Below are 14,304 nucleotides of genomic sequence, written 5' to 3' on the forward strand. Positions count from 1 at the left end.
AATAATGTAATTGAATTAGTGTAATGATAACCAACATATTATTAATTTATATTATTAATTTATATTATATTATTAATTTAAAAACTATTTTAGCAGATGATATTCTCTCTCTCTCTCTCTCTCTCTCTCTCTCTCTCTCTCTCCTTCTTCTTCTTCTTCTTTCTAAGATTAAATATGTGTAATTTTTATTCATGTAAAATTTTATGCAATAAAATAAAATGGAAATGCTTCAAATATTTCATAACAGATCATGTTATACATTTATTTATTGAATTTTTTAATGAATAATCGCAAAAAATGCGAAAATTGAAATTGGAGTAATCTAATTTTGTTTTAAAATTCACGTATATTTGAATAAATGACAGTGACAAAAATCTTTTACGTCACTTTATGAAATTTTATGAAACTAAAATGCCGCTGCTGTTTTTCACAAACTATGTCAAGATTGTAGGAAAGAATCTTAGCTTGCATAAATATAAGGAAATATCTTAGGGAGTATATTCGGGATAATAACAATTAGCATACGCTTTTTACCAATTTAAAATTTAGATGTAATCTTGATTGTAAGTTCTTCAGCATATAAATCCTGATATTTTACAGTTCTGAATATCGTGTAATACAAATCTAAACTTTTAAGATGTAAAATCTCAAACCTCAGCTTTCAACTTCTTTAATTCTTCAGTTTCTGACTATCATTTTTCAATTTTGTAAATTTGTATTAATAATTCATTATTATAACTATCATTAATAAAATTTATGAATTTTTGCAAAGAGTTATCTACAATGATGTATGACATTTTATTTATGCATAATTAAAGCTGTAACTCGCTGAAACTTATTACTTGCTGAACAAAAAAGCGCGGAAGCTTGGGACTAAGCTAAGTTTCCTTCTCGCATCAATGGCACGTACACAGAAGGGGTAGGCGTGGCACTTTACGTTGGATGCTCGCGCGTGCACCGGACGCGAAAGGATAAGACAAGGGTATGAGCAAGAGGGTAGATATGTGCGTATGGGATGCCGCGCGAGTATAAAGGGAAACGAAGACAAGAATGAGAGACAGAGTTATTTCGCGAGATGAAATGGAACGAATGATGTGTGCGTAAAATGAGGACGACAAAATAATGAAGAAGCCAGACAGAACAAGAAAAAGAGGGAGAGAGAGAGAGAGAGAGAGAGAGAGAGAGAGAGAGAGAGAGGGAGAGGAAAAGAGAGGATTGAATCTGCACAGGGATGAAATAGCGGATAGAGGGAAGCTGCGAGGAACATTCTTCCTTATTCCGTAAGCGTGAGTGAGAGAAGTAGAGAATGTGCGCCGCGCCGCGCCGAAGAGAGTGGAGTCTCGTCAGAGTGAGGGAGAGCGTAAGAGAGGGAGCGAGAGCCAGATAGAGTAGGATAGAAATGCAGGGCGCGAGACCGCGCGACGCTTTCAGTCACCGCCCGATCCTCGGCGCGCACGGTTTCGAAGTGGGTGTTTCTCTATCGTAGAAATAGATTGGTGATTTAAATGGAAGTTCATCGAGAGACAAGAATCGTGTGATCGGTATTGAGTGCACGCGTCGGACAAAAGTCAAATGACGCGATCGTACTGAAATTGAAAAAATCAGCGATCGATGACCGAGTGCGCGGATATAATTACGATATCGAAATTTCGATGTGAGATTAACTTATAAATGGTGCAATGAGAATCGCAAGAACGCTGCGATTAAATTTCGTTATTATGCACAGGTGAAAACGTGGTCATCCGGACGCAGAAGGAATCAGGACTATTGTAAATGTGAATAATCTTGGAATAAAAATTTTACGAAAGTTCGTAATCTTTTTCCTACTTTCATTTCAGTCGTTTTTAATCGAGACGATCGATTCGTCGAAAGACTACATCGAACATGTAGTCGCGAAGCGGCGTTTCAACGGCAAGAAACTAAATCAGAAGTCACGCGGGTGTGTTCAGAATTAAATGGTGCGACAGAAATGACTTTTTTCCAGACAGTGATTTATAATTATCTAGAAATCTTTAGTGCATCCACAGATGTGTAATGTGAACACACGAACAAATAACTTCGACTTTGTCCGCGGATTTGTCGCGGCGAAATGAAGGACTCTGAACATCTCTGCCAGAGTTAGGTGAGTAAGATAAAACAATATTCTCGCGTTTATATGAGGGAATGAATTTTTTAGGAAGTCAAGAAAAATGATGTAGAATAATTTTAATAAAACAATATTCAATGAATAAGGCTAATGAAAGTTAAACAGTCGGGGTGCAAGACAATGTATTTCAAACATTACTTAACAATTTTTACGTTTCGGCTACAAGCCATTCTCAGCGAACAATTATTCTTTCAAAACAATTATTTTTCCAAAAATAAATCAGAGATATATTCATAATTTAAAAAGACTCGCTCTGAAACTGTTCTTAATTATTGTCAAGTTGATAGATTCAAGAAACGATCATGTAATAGAGCCAATTGGAAAAACCTAGGAAAGATAAAAAGATGAAAGCAATGAGAATTAATTTTTAATCAAAAGAAAATCATCCGAAGCCAAGAATGCGAGAGAACTAATATCTTAACATAATAATATAAAATTTCGCAGTCGTGTTGAAGAAATTACAATAATATATACTGATCGGATGATCATATTTTTAAGAAAAGTTTAACATTAATTAAAGAACTTTATTATGTAAAACATGATTAAATTTTGAAATCGCTATTTTGTAAAATTAAAATATAGTTACATCTAATAATTAATTATGTAATTAAAAATTTGATACATATACATTCTGTATTATTAGAATATAATATATCTCTTGTAAATTTACGCAATATTATGTTTGCACGATTAATAATGTAAAATTCATACTACTTTTGTCCCCCCCAGTCTATATAGTTTACCATTTAATTAATCCTTTGAACGGTGCATCTGTTCGGCTTTATGTTAATAGCATTATATTGACAGTTTAGATTATTATAGTTACAATTATTACTGTTATAATCAGATATTAATAAAGAGAATTGCTGTATTAAATAAAAACAAATTGTTAGCTTCAATGTCATAATGAGATAGAGTATAATATATAATAATTTCAATACTTAGGGTGAGGTTTTTCTACTTTTCGATAAACTTTAATTCTCTTATTTTCTTATTCTTCTACTCTTTTGTTTATCATTAGAGAAATTATCACGTAATTTATCCAAACCCTTATTCAATTGCGACGTATGTAAGTATGAAGAGAACAGAATAAAATAGATTAATTATAGTTAATTCTTTCGATTACACATCACTGTATATAGTAAACATTTTCAAAAATGTAGTATCTCCTTAATATTTTATTATTTGATTTTTAACTTGCGAGAATATTTTAAAAATTATTCTAATATGTAGAATAATTTTTAAAATATTCTCGCAAGTTAAAATAAATTAGAAACACAAATCTAACAATTTTTATATCATTTTGACTGAATGTATAACATAACATCTTATCCATAATTTATTTGTGCTGCACAATCTTATTTCAAGTCGAAAAAGTGATAGTAATATAAATTTTTTAGATTCCTATGAGGTTATTTGTATTTTGAAAAAAAATATTATAAATAATATAACTCAGGCTGGATTGTTCCATCTTTTGATAAACTTCAGCTCACTGTTTTACTCTCTTACTTTTTCTCTGTTTTCTTTTATTCTTTTGTTTAGCCAATAGATTATCCGACATAGTTTATCCGAAATTACCACATAGTTTATCCGAATAATAAATAAATAGAACAATCAGCTTATAGAGAAAATGTAAAAAAATATCGCGACATAATATTGCTCATTGGAAACAAATTATATCCGGTTCAGATTTTTGATTTTTGTACACTATTGAATAAGTACACTGTAGAATAAGTACATAAGTGCGAGAAAGATGCCTGAAAGTGGCGATCGACCCACCGACTGACTGACCGACCGACCAACTGAAAGAGAAAATGCTATTTCGCTAATGGAAAGTCGGATCCACAAATCGGTACCGCGGCGTTTCGCTTACCTCTTTGTCTTTTGGGTCCCGCATACTCTAGTTTTTCAATTTAAAATGACTTTTAAGGAGAACGGATAAAGGTAAGGGGTCGTTCGATCGATATCGAGCGGACCAAATGGCACCGGTAAATTGGAATTGTTACCGATAACGACGTTGTCAGAGGCAGCCGTGAATTCGCGTGTCCTTAGAAATCATTCTGCGTAATTCAACTATAACTTTTACCAAGTACAGATCCTGTACTAATGAACGTCCGGAGCGATATTAAAATCAGTTTTTTAATTAAATAGCAAAATCATTGCCACGAATCTGAGAAAAAGTATCGAAAACTTAAAGGATATGTAATGGACTTTTCAGACAGTTTAGATTAATTTTTGGTTTATAAACTCTTAAATATAATTCTTGAAATTAACTTATTTTCTATTGTGCTTCGAAATGATGCGATATTATAATGATGCGATGACATAAGTATAAGCTATAAAATAATTTTTATTAAAATTAATGCGAATTAATTAAAAAAAAAATATCAAAATTTTTTGTACATAAACCTATCACATTAAAGTGTATTTCAAATAGAATAGCATATTTTCCATAGTGTATGAATTTGCAGTAATTCATAGTTAATGATGCAAACCTTTTAACATATTTAATAAATTATATATAATTTTATAAATCAGTCATTGAATTTAAATTATGTTAAATTTTCGAAAAAAATTAGTATATACAAAGTCTCTTAAAGTTACCGGATATCCTTCACGTACAGATTCTGTGGAACATTCTAAGACAAAAAAATCTTATACGAAAATGTCGAGACTATAATTTGGTTGATCAATTGTAGTAATTAAAATTTGTGTGCTCAAATAGATAGCGCGATATCTTTAATTTTTAAATATTAACATAATTGAAACATTTACCGCAAAAAGTACCTAACTGTTGAAATTCTAGTTTCTGTTTTTAAACCGTCAATAGTCTTATAAGTTAATAACGCTTTAAATAATAGAAAATCAAATTTTTTGATAGTTTAAGATACTTTTGCAGTAAGTTAAGTTTAGGATACTTTTGTGCCTCAATTTTGCATACAATGATAAGAGACCAAGTTATTTCACTTTTTCTTAACCAATAACGATAATTTTATATAAATCTACAAATATCATGTATTGTGCATTTTATACAAATGCTAGAAACATTTTACAAATTTTCGACTGTTCTAATAGTGTTACTTTATAATAAAATAAAGATATAGTTGTATTTTATAAAAAAACTCTCTCGATAGATCAAACAAATCGAATCAATTGATATGGTTCTCGTACTCCTATTTCTATGTAATTTATAAAAAAGTAAGCAAGTGTATATTTCGCAATTACAGCGTTTCTTGAATTTACGTTATAATCTTTTGACGAATTTAATCTCCAGTGATTCGCACTTTTATATATCTTTGATCACTCCGAGAATGCAATCTTGAATGGTACACTTTTATCGCATATTAATTTATGAAATTTATGAAAATTCCTTTATCTTTCCGCTCTATGTGAACATGTTCGGACATATAAGCGCTAGCAAATCTATAACTTTTCGCAATAAGCGACGTTACGGTTGCCATAACAGCGAAACTGCGCGATCAGTGCACTGAATCAACTGTACGATATTATGACGAAACTGGGAACGCGCGGCAACTTGGCAACGTTAAAGACAGAAACGGAAGTTCTTAACGAATGTCGTCATAATGATACCGGATTTATGAGTTTGCTTTGACACTGCTACAAACTTTTTGACTAATTTAGCCCAGATAACTAATTAAAAATTCATCACATATATTAATTAGAAAACTTTTATATAAAAAGAACAATTTTAATATTAAATATGTTAATGTCTCCATATCTTAAAAAGAATTTACATAATATAAAATGGATCACATACATTTATGTTTTAAATATAGAGAATCAATATTACTCGTATATTTACTTGCTATAATACTTTTCTAATTATAAACGATTAAAATTGGCCAATCGAGGCGACTGAATTCATGCCTCAGGAATAGTATATCATATGATGCCATAATACATTAATTAATTCTTTTAATATTGACATAATTGAAACGTTTACCGTGAAAGTGTTTAACTATCGAAATTCGACAGTTAATTCGGTTTAAAAAGAATGAAGTAACTTGATTTCTCTCTCTCTCTCTCTCTCTCTCTCTCTATATATATATATATATATATATAAACTATTAAGCTAAAAAAAGATAATGATAGAAAAAGATAATTCAATATATTACGTCTTTTTAACGGAAGATTTAAGATCAGCACAAATGCTAACATTAAGGAATATAATCTATTTTATCTATAATAAAATGTGATTCATACAAAATTTTTATGACAAAACGTTAAATAATAAATTGACGCAATTAAATAATAAATTATTTAATTTAATATAAGAATTATAATTTAATTTTTAGTGTCTTTAATTTAAAGACACTTAATAGCCAATGTAATCTTTTTAAAATCTTTTTTCATAAAAGATACCTATTGCAAATTTATCAAATAATTATTCAAATTCAAATCGGAAATTCTAGAAGATTGTATATGGAAAGTCATGATATATATATATATGAACACAAGTGACATAGAAATAAATAATTCATTTAATTGATTAATTTGCGTATTTGTTCTCTCCTCATGTTCTAATTGTTTCAATAATACTAATATGGTATTGCGATAGAAAGTACGAGGAATATGTCGCGATGTTAGATTCATTATTTTACATAACCAGAATATCTATTTTGAAACTAATGTTTTGCTATACCGATAACGTAATAAAATAGTCTCTTTAATTAAGTAAAATTGTAGTACTGAATGCTCGCTTAAATTATTGATACGCTCGAGAGCTCTCACGAATACTCTGTCGATGCGTACTCGCTTAGCGCCCCGCGTCCGATGTCAGAGTGAACTTAATTATGAAATTGTAATGAGAAAAGTGGTACATCTGTGAGTATCATTGAATAAAAACTCAGTTTGACTTGAGCGAGAAGGAAATCGATCACTTCACGTCTGTTTAATTTACTTTCTAATTAATTACTGGAAGTTAAATGTCTTTGCAATTTAAGAACATTAGATTTACAAATGTGGGACACTGAATACGTTTTCTTAATTCTTCTCTGGATAAACAATGCAGAGATTTGTGGTTTTGCTCGATTTGACAAGATTCTTTGATAATTTCAAACTTTTTATTTAATAAAAATGTTAGAATTAACTTTAGTTGATAGTTTGTACGATTATTTATGACAGCTTTATAAAATGTTCTATGTATATTACCATAATAATAATTATGACCTGATATTTCATATTAATATTTCATAAAAATAATTTTGAAAATTGAATGAAACATTTAAAAAATATTCTGTTAAATAATCACTAATATTTCAACAATATCTCAATGTAATAATTTAACAGGATAAAAGTTTAAAAGCATCTATTTTAAGTCATTTATTCATAAATTCTTTTTACGTTACGACATCACGATGTCGCAATTGTCGACAGCGCATGTTCGCGCACGATGTGATATAAATCAGTCAAATCGTGGACTATTATTTTCCTAGCACATCCCTCGCATGAATGACGTTGATCGCTTGACGATTTTTACTTGTGCCCTTGTGATAGGGCTCCGACGTGAAAGGTTGGCATTTGATACAAAAGGCGTACGTCTGTCCGTCGCTCCGACGGGAGATATATTATTTTGGATTTACATGAATTGTTTCGAGAAAATAGCAATGAATACCGCTCATAAATGATTTAATCGATTCAAGGAATTTTTTATTCCATTAATCCATTAAACATTACTTGTCACTGTATTCATTATTCCTAAATAATAATTTGTTTGAATGGTTTTATTACATTTGAGATACTGTTTTATGGTGATTACTTATTTTTATTTTACGCGTAAAAAACTTTATATTTTTTATTTTAAGTTTTCTTGCTTATATTTAAATGTAAATGTATCCGTTTTATTAAAAATTATTTTTCGTTTAAGTTAAGAAAATATATTGATTAAATAGAAAGTGAGTATGTATTTATATTAAATTGTATTTATATTAAATTAAACCTTTTTTATACCTCCATTTAATTTTATGTTTATATGAAATTTTTGGGTTCTTGATAAATACAATATATATTCAGTTTCTGACAAAAAAAAAAATTAAATTATTTTATGAATCGTTTTGTTTTTTGAGTGTTTGAAATAAATTGAGATAAAATAAAAAAGAGAGAAAAGAGAGCAAAGGAAAGAAAAGAGAGCGTTATGACAAGAAAAGATTTAATTAATTATTTAAAAGATAAAGAAAAGTGACATTAGAAAGCATCAGCATTTGCTATAGAAATTCTAGAAAAAAAATGGATAATATCATAAAATATCATATTTCCAAATTAAATTAAAATTTATATTTTAATATAGAATTTTAATTAATACTAAAAATTTATTATAATTTGAAGATTGCTAATCCTAAACTTTGTAATCCTAGATATAGAAATGGATTAGATACTTTAAGCTTTTGTGGTACACATATCTATTGTATCATAGCATTGTGCATTAGGTAAATATCGATGTAATATAATTCCTCGATGAGAAATTTGGGGGAGGAGGTCGATTTAGAATCACAATATTGGAATAGTTTGCAGTTACGTAAGCATTCTCGAGAAAACAGCGGATGCTCCATTTGTATTATCAGCGATAATTTGTAGCTTTGTGATTTATGTGTAAATCCATGCTCGATAGATTATGCGTTATAGTGCAGTTGCGTAAAACACTCGTGAGAATATAATTTTCGATCGAATATCGACTAAAGCTACGCACATTAATTACCGCGCTATAATTTTATCGTGTGTCCTTGTAATATGTGCACGACGCTCCTATTATTGTTCTATTAACGATGCGACGACGATCGACCACACATGCGAAATCGATAGCTAATTTAGAGGTGCTCATTGCTATGAAATAGTTTGTCGATTACGTTTATTAATTGCGTTTTATTCATTACCACTATTTTTTCTTCTCGTGTGAAATATTTTGAACATTGTGGTCGTTGAAAACTTGTTCGTAGGAACTGTTCACTTAATCAAACATTCGATTGGCGCAGTATAAGTTAATAATAAAGCTTTGCAGTACAAAGGATATATATAGTAAAATTAAAGATATTTCCAATTAAATACTAAACGATTCTAATAAATTTTAATAGTAATGAAAAAAGCAGATCATGATATGGAAAATAAAAAAAAAAAGATATTCTAAATTTGTCGAATAATTCATCATCACTCTGCTTATCATTCGACACATATCATTCGAAGATTTTACTTGTAATGACCATAATTACAAAAATGCAATATTGTAATATCTATTAACATTTTGTATAAAAATTATACTTATAGTTTATCATCATCTTTCAATGAATGTGAATTTATGATTATTGATAGAATGTTTTTACTTTATACATTTCTTGGTTGCTATTAATTTTGCTAATGATGAAGACGGATTGCGTATGAATTCCAAATTGGAGTCAGCGACATTTCGGAATTCAACTTTGGACCGAAGTTACCACTACTGAGAAGGAAGAGGTTGTCCTTCTCTTCCTCCAACTCCCTTGGCATGAACTATAATTAGTTTATCCAGAACTGTTAGCAGTGCTCATGCAATTCTCTCTATAAGCAAGCTATGTAAAATGTGTGAGACTTGGTCTTGTCTTACTCTTTCTGTGATCCAACACGAATTTCCTAATATATTAATTTATTACACAATATTTGATTTATATTGGAAAGTGTAATTTCAACATTAGTTAATATTATTTCTTGTAGATGAATTTCCAAGTATTTGCTTTTCCAAGTCCTTTAGTGCGCTTAAATATAGCACTATAATTTTATAACTCGAAATTAAATAGCTAATGAAAATCTTAATTTTTGAATATATTGAGAATACTGCAATAAATTGAATTATTTTGTCATTACGTTTAATAAATCCAGTATATTTTAAATTCATTTACAATTCCAATACATTTAAAAATGACGTGAATGTGCAAATAAAAACAAATTTGTATACATTATTTCTTAAAAGTTATGTGCACTATCATATTTATTCATTATCATATTTTTCCAACATTCCAATCTTTCTTCTATCTTTCTTTCTCATTTTAAAGAAATTTTTATTTTGAGATAATCGTTATAAATGCAAATTATTATGTTCAATTGTTTTTTATTACGTAATTAAATTCATATATATTTTATCATAATTTTTCCGATTGTCTTTTGACATGCTATTCTATTAATTGCATATTTGTTTTTAAAATTCATATTAAAAGTTAAGACTGTTCATTGTTTAATGACTTTTGCAGAGTGCACTCTTGGGATCATGTTTGTCTCGCGTAACTCATTATACATTCTTGTTACACACTCATTAGAAACATGTCATAATCACATCACGCGGGTTTAAGTTTCCGTTTGTTCTGCGATTCATATAGCAACTCGAAGACAACGGTTTATAAAATTATTTAGAGATATCTTTTCGTTAGCCTTAAAACAGGATAATATTTTGCTTTATGTGAAAGAATTAGCTATCAAACCTAAATGTAATCAGATGAAAATATTAGGGAAAATCTAGTGCCCGTGTCATGCTCTGAATTTATTACATGTATTTTTTACTAGAGAACTATATGTTTCAAAAATGTATTATATTATGGAAAAATGTATTATATAAAACTACTAACATAAAAGAGAAATTTTCTCCTTAAGATATATCTATAAAGAAAGCCTCTTAAATTTTTTGTTTAATTTGAATGAAAAAATGTAACAAAAAAAAAGGGGGAAAAGATAGAAGAGAAAACGTAACTAGCAAAATATTTTAATAATCAATTTTAATAATCATAATAGTAATTGGTTAATTGTTACGCTGTTCGACAAAAATCACTTTTTTCCTCTTCAAAGTACCATAGTATATACTTCGAAAATTTTATCACGTTGAACACGATTGAGTAGATGTCACTAACAGATCAGGCTTTTGAATTAATTGAGGTAAAATGTATTTAATAATATTTAATATGTAAATATTATATAATTTTTTCTCTCATAAACTGGAATAAATTTAGATTGTAATTTAGACTGTAATTTATTATTCTCTTTATACAATAATTAGCAAAAATTAATCAATCTAAATAAGAGAAAAAAAATAATAATAATAAATCACTGACATTTATAAGTTTCTGATATATTAAATGTCGAAAATTTCTAATTGATTTTATTTTATGAGTATCATTTGTATCTTTAAATTAATTTTATGTAAACATATTAAATTCTGTTTCAAATATATTTGAAATAATACAAGGACAAAAATTTATGGATACTGAGCTAAAAGTTTTGCTAAAAAATTGCTTCGTTATTCAAGGGAATTTTTAATTTTAATCTTATTCGCTCGCGACGGCTTTTATCACTTTGCTACCTCTTTCGTCGTTCTTTTCATCAAAAATCGGAAGATAATCGGTTTTTTTTTGTTAAAAACCGTTGAAAGACGAATTCTTAAAATTCTAAAGCAGGATGTACAGTGAGGAAGATTATGTGATACATCTCAAGATCAAGCAATGGCATGCCAAGATTCGCAGGATATAGAATAGGCGAAAGAAAAAAAGTACTTTTAACCGTCATAGGGGTGTAACAGATAGTTGCTGTAAAAGAGTAACGGCGGTAAAAGAGTAACATGCTGTGCACGGAATGATCTCGAGTTCCTGTTTCAAATCCGGGTCGTTGTGGATATTTGTCACGAAACAAAGAATTCATGATGGAACAGTAAGTGTCTCTATATGCTGGTGAGATTCTGAGACAACTACCGACATTATCATATTCAAATAAAGAAATCTTTTTCTGTCAAAATCTATAAATAATGTTAGTACTACAAACGAATTTGAAGAACAAATTTGTTCTCTAAGGCTAGTTTATCAAAACTGATAAATTTTTTTGTTAGACTAATGTTTTGAAAAACAAATTTTATATTAATTAATCTTAACAAATAATTATGTAATAACTATTATCCGTTATGCAGAAATTCTTTAAAAACAATTCTTTAAAAAAAATTAGATTTCTCTTCCAATAAATTAAAATTAAGTTCTAACAATCAAAGTGTATTTTGCGGTCAAATTTATTTTTCGTGTCTACTAACAATATTCCGAAATACTTCTCGAGTTTGGCCACCACATGGTGCTGAGTATGTTCACTCATATGGCGGCTTAAGACATCGTTTTCAGTTTGCAATTTTCGTCGCTGTGCTTTTACTGCACAGCCACTGCACCCCGCGGAATACTATAGAATTGCTGAACCAACTAACGAAACTTTGTTCTCGGACTCTCGAGGATTTTTCTTTCATCGACATTCTTCTTTACCTACAAGTTATCTAGAAAAGACTCGCCATTTTCTTCAGAAAATTGTTCGTCATTTTTATATGTTTGTCTATTTATCAAAAATATTTCATCTACCACGATTTCTTCGTTATAGACTGAGTTATTTTTAATATTTTTAATTACTCAAATAAAATAGACTAAAGTTCAATGGAATAGCTATATTTATTTTCTCAAATTATATTGAAATTCTAAAAATCCAAATCTTTGGAAAAATTTTTAAAAAGCATTTTTTTAGTTTATTCCAAATATTTATATAATATTTTTTAAAATATATTACTGTTTATTTTTACATACTTTTTTTACTAAGTAAAAAAAATACGTAAAATATTCCAAAAATTAACAAGTATTAAATAATAATTATGTTATTATATTTTTATTGCATAGGCATGTCTAAATTTATTGTAATTTTAAGCTTTACTCATATGTTTTTATTTATATTATATCTGGAAAAAAAATAGAGACTCATTTATTCATAACCAAATAAATAGCAAGTTGTTTAAGATTAACTTGGCAGAAATATGACATTTTCGGTGAAATTTCTTCAACTATTTAACGGATTCGTAACATTCTTGCCACGTCCACATTTTCAAATCCACTGCGAAAAGTTTTGAACCCAGTTCGACTATTCGTACCCGTCGGTGAAAGCGTTTCTAGCGCAGTGTTAATTGATACTAAAAGTTATATATTTTCATGAGAACTCACACTGTGAATTATCGTGAGAAAAGCTATACTTTTCTGCACAAAAAGTTTTTTTCACACATCTCAATTATGAAATCCGCGTGTGAAAACTAATCCGAATATTATGTATATCCGTTCTTTTAATTTTTAATTAAAACTGTCTCCAGATTTTAAGTTCACTCTCGCTCAATGTAGATTTATTAGTTTCGAACTATCGGATTTGGAAAGAGAGAGAGAGAGAGAGAGAGAGAGAGAGAGAGAGAGAGAGAGAAATATTAACAAATTATAGTTTAACTACAGCTCTTATCCAAAATCAATATTGCGGCGAAAAAAATTTTTCTGTTCATAGTGCACTTATATTAAAAATAAAGTACAAAATACGCGCTTAATAAAATAGTGATATCACATAGTTAACAGAAATAAAATTTATATACATACGTTATTATTTATATGCATTGATATACAGATGACTTTTCTTTTTTATGACGTAATGAAAAAAGAATAAAATAATGTTGAATTTTATTGAATATTTTTTAAAAAATTATCAATTTTTTTAAAGACAATTTATATCACTATTCTATTCTATAGATAGTTTAAACGTTAAAATATTTGTGTGTTTCATATTGAGCAATGTTTGTTATTTCAACTCGCGCAATTTACAAACATACACACAAATCGATACTGCTTCTTCCAATACAATGCAATGCAATAACAAATTAAACATTGGAGAAAAGAATAATGTAAGATTATATATAGCTATTAATATATTTACATAATACTTATTTTTAGTAAGAGCTTTGAAGTAATGAGCTTCTGTAATTAAAAAATATAAAAAATAATAAATTTCACATGTATAAAGAAGAAAACCAATTTTGCGAGAAAATTTAGAAAATACAGAAGCAAGAAACTTGAATTTTACAACTTTCTCGATATATTGAGTTATATTCTCGATTTTATTCTCTATTTTACTATATAATTTCCCGATAAAAGTATATAGTAATATTAGCGGTAAGCATATTTCTAATATATTAGGTGTACAACTTTGCTTCCGCCAGCTTTCCTATAGATGGCTTTAGCGGTAAGTGATGGTCGAAATAAATAGATCATAGACGTCATACAATAAACTTGGGCATCTGGCAACATAACTCCATAGAAACATTAGTCGATTTGTGTCTGCATCATAAAGTTATTCTC

At 28.8% G+C, this 14,304-nt stretch overlaps 1 long non-coding RNA gene across 1 annotated transcript in view; it reads left to right on the top strand.

Moving 5' to 3' along the window:
* Nucleotides 1-1,337: 1,337 nt before the first annotated feature.
* Nucleotides 1,338-14,304, top strand: part of LOC108688173 — a 75,367-nt gene continuing 62,400 nt past the window's right edge. Inside the window, exon 1 of the long non-coding RNA XR_001931776.1 lies at nucleotides 1,338-2,122. This is a non-coding gene — a long non-coding RNA (uncharacterized LOC108688173). The remainder of the gene's footprint in view (nucleotides 2,123-14,304) is intronic.

The sequence above is a fragment of the Atta colombica genome, unplaced genomic scaffold (assembly GCF_001594045.1).
Source record: "Atta colombica isolate Treedump-2 unplaced genomic scaffold, Acol1.0 scaffold226, whole genome shotgun sequence".
NCBI classification, from domain to species: Eukaryota; Metazoa; Arthropoda; class Insecta; order Hymenoptera; family Formicidae; genus Atta; species Atta colombica.